Here is a 3,564-nt window from a genome sequence, read left to right as displayed (position 1 = left end):
TGAGCATTCTTATATTTATCCTAAAAATGTGTAAAGGTTGAACTCAAACTAAAAGCTCGTTTGGTAGTCATTTTCTTCTAAATGTATTTTTCTCTCTCTTTTTTTCAACCACACATTCTTTATTAAAATAATATTACATGTAAATCAAAAAAAAATTCTTATTTTTCAACCACACATTTCACATCAATTTACTATTCTAAAATATATTTTTACATAAAAATATCTATCAAACACCCCCTAAATTATGCCCCAATTTGAAATTCATTATTGAGAAAAAATGATGCTTTGAGTAATAATTTTTTAAAGAATGCATAGTTAAAAAAAATAAAAAAATAATTGAATTTATGTGTAAAATATTTTATTTTTTGAATATGTAGTTGAGAATACAAGTGTAGAAATTAAAGTGTTTTGTTTTGAAGGGATATAAAGGGGGATATGTGTAATCAAAATAAAATGTGGGTCCAAGTTGAGTTTAGATCAAACTTTTAAAGCTAATGGGTCGAACTTAATCGTGCAAATATAATTTATAGTAATTACTTTTGATTTATCAGGAGAATACGAAAGAAATCGTCGTAGTACGACTCACGTATTTTTAGATTCATAGTAGAAAAATGGTACCAAATCTAGAACAATGTGGATTGAGTTGAATTGTACCCAGAACCGAGTTAAAATTAAATTTGGTTAAATATTGAAATCGACTGATCGCTCATTGGCTATTGATAAATCGCTCTGGAAGTGTGGAAGGAATTCAACTTTTCCTTTTCTGTTTTTCTTTTTTATTATTAGATCTTTACGAAAGAATCGATGTTTAGATCTGTACCAAGGTTTAGGGTTGGACAAATCTCCCGAACCGAACCGAAACGAACCCGACGGTTCTTATCAAATTAAATACCCAAACGGGTATTTGAATTGAGAAACGACGGGTACGGTTAGGTTCTAGACCAAGAACCGAAAAACCGAATAAAAATCGAATCTTTCTAATTTTTTTTTATATTGAGTAAATCAAATTATTTTAATTTTAATTTTTTTTAAACAAATTAACTATTTCTAAATCCAAAATTTTGGCCCAATAATTTGTTTCATTTCTAATTTTTTTAATTTTTGGCCCAATTACCCATTTTATTGTTTAATTTCTTAGCCCAATAAGATCCAATCCACTAAATAACCATAAACACCTACACTAAAGTGCATAACGTTGTCTCGACTCTCGCACTCACTCTCGCGGCCTCGCTAACATTCCAAAACCTATACAATCGTCGGTCGACATTGTGACCTCCGATCGAAACTGTGACCTCCGTCGATCGAAGTTTTGACCGTAGCGATCATTTGAATAAAGTAGTCTACTAGCCTCTGACATTCCAAAATCATTGAATGTATTATTAGTTGTATTTATATAATGTTATTATAAATGTTAAAAAATTTAATTATAGTACAAAACCAAACGGAACCGAACCGAACGGTTCCATAATTATATTTGGACCCGATGGTTCTATTTACTAGATACCCGAAAATTTTGGTTCGATTCTAAAGAGAACCGAACCAAACCGACCCGCGCCCACCCCTACCAAGGTTACATGTAGCAATCCAAATGAAAATGTGGACCGAACTTCGGTTTGCATCAACTTGGACCTAAATTCATAAAACTAGCGAGTGGTCCTTAGACATGCTAATATAAATTTATGATAAATTGAGGAGCCTCATTATATTATATTAATTGTGCTATATGTACATATTATGTTTAAATAATGGTACACATACACATGACTTCCCTTACTATCTTGACACATCATCTGTATGTAAATCATTATATAATTGATTACGTACAAATAACATTATTCATATAACTTAACATGAAAACAAATAAAGTTATAATGTGTTTTTCTCCAAATTCAAATACCTACTAAAGTGACAAATAAAGGATAGATAACTGCATTAGCACATCATCTTACTGTAATCTTTATGCACAATATCCATACACAAATCCTAGTACAATTGCATCCTCAGTTTGTTGAAGCTTCGCAGAACAAATCCTAAAATTCAAAAGCAATTGTTAAGATCTTTAGTGCAATTTTTCTTAACCGCTTGCTATCAAGAATTTGTTCGCAGTGTCTCGTCCAACATGGGTCGCCTAGGATCCAATAAGGCTATGTTTAATACACCATTTTTTTCAAGGAAAATAGAAAGGGAATTCTATCTTCCACTTTTTGCTTGTTTGATAGCAAAAATTTTCTTGGCAATTGGAATTCTTGCTTTGCCCCCACACAATGGCCATTTCTTGGTTTTCCTTGAATTGGTTTTCCTACCACTTTGGTGGTTTTTTGTTTTCCATCTTTTTTTTTTGTTTTTGTTTTTTGGCAATAGAAACAAATTTTACGAACATTTGTAAAAGATGATATTCTTTAAATTGATAATTTTCATGAAAAATAAAGTCAAACGAACACCAAAAAGACACTTTTATTTCAACATTTTTCATGTGTAAAATTATACCAATCAAATACTAATAATTGACAATTCTCACTAAAACAATTTTTAGACAATTCAATTTCTTGCAATTTATTTTATTTTACCTAAATTCCATTCTTGCAATCAAACAGACCCTAACTTTCAATTAAGGAGAAAAGGGAGACAAAAATAAAAAATAAAAGTGGAAATGGAGAATACATAAACCTATCCTGAAAGAAGAAGAGAAATGAAAATCTAGAATCTTAAGCAAAGTAACAAAAAAGGGAAATGAAGAATCATGAAATAAAAGAGGTAAAATAAAAGTATTTGTGGACCTTCAATGTTTGATTCTCTTGTTTTTCAATTGTGTTCACGTTCTGCTATGATTGGACTCTCTTCTAAGGAAAATGATAGTTTGTCAGGGTCTTAGTCTGTCAGGGCCATTTGCACAGACCCTGATCAGACTATCTCTCAAACAAGGGGGTCCACATCCATTTTTTAAGGACAAAAAAAATGTCCTCCCTCTCATAGTCTGCTCAGAGTCTGTGCGAATGACCCTGACAGACTAGCGTAGTCCCTCCTCTAATAACTATATTTAATTAAGATTCAAATGTTTTACTTTGATGATACTTTTTAATGTCGTCGTTCTAGTGAAGAAAGATTAGTGATAAGGTGGTTATATTTACCCTATATTTTAATTACATTAAAAGCTATTAACTTTTATTCATTATAACACTTATATCCAACTTTTTTCTTCTTATCGTATTCTTATTGTTAACATTTTATTAATCAAAATTCTTGTCCTTAGTCATGATTTTCGTCCAAAAATATTGTCATCGTACTTTAAAATGAGGGTAAAATATTTAATCATATGTTCGCAATATTATTTGTTATGCTTATTCAAAAATACAATGACTAAATGAGTATTTTTAGTCTCTCTCAAAATTTTTTGAGAGAAGCCATAATCTGAAACAATTTATGTTAATTTAAAAATAATAATGCAATGAAAAAATAATTGAGACATAAATGTAATAATATGCAAATGTTATGAATCTTTTATGCAATTAAAACGTAATCTAGTCATTATTGCTTTGTGAATATATTTAGCCTAGTTGATATTAT

Source organism: Olea europaea, unplaced genomic scaffold (assembly GCF_002742605.1).
Source record: "Olea europaea var. sylvestris unplaced genomic scaffold, O_europaea_v1 scaffold138, whole genome shotgun sequence".
In the NCBI taxonomy this organism is placed as follows: Eukaryota; Viridiplantae; Streptophyta; class Magnoliopsida; order Lamiales; family Oleaceae; genus Olea; species Olea europaea.
The sequence above is the reverse complement of the archived record's forward strand: the minus strand, read 5'-3'. Positions refer to the sequence as shown.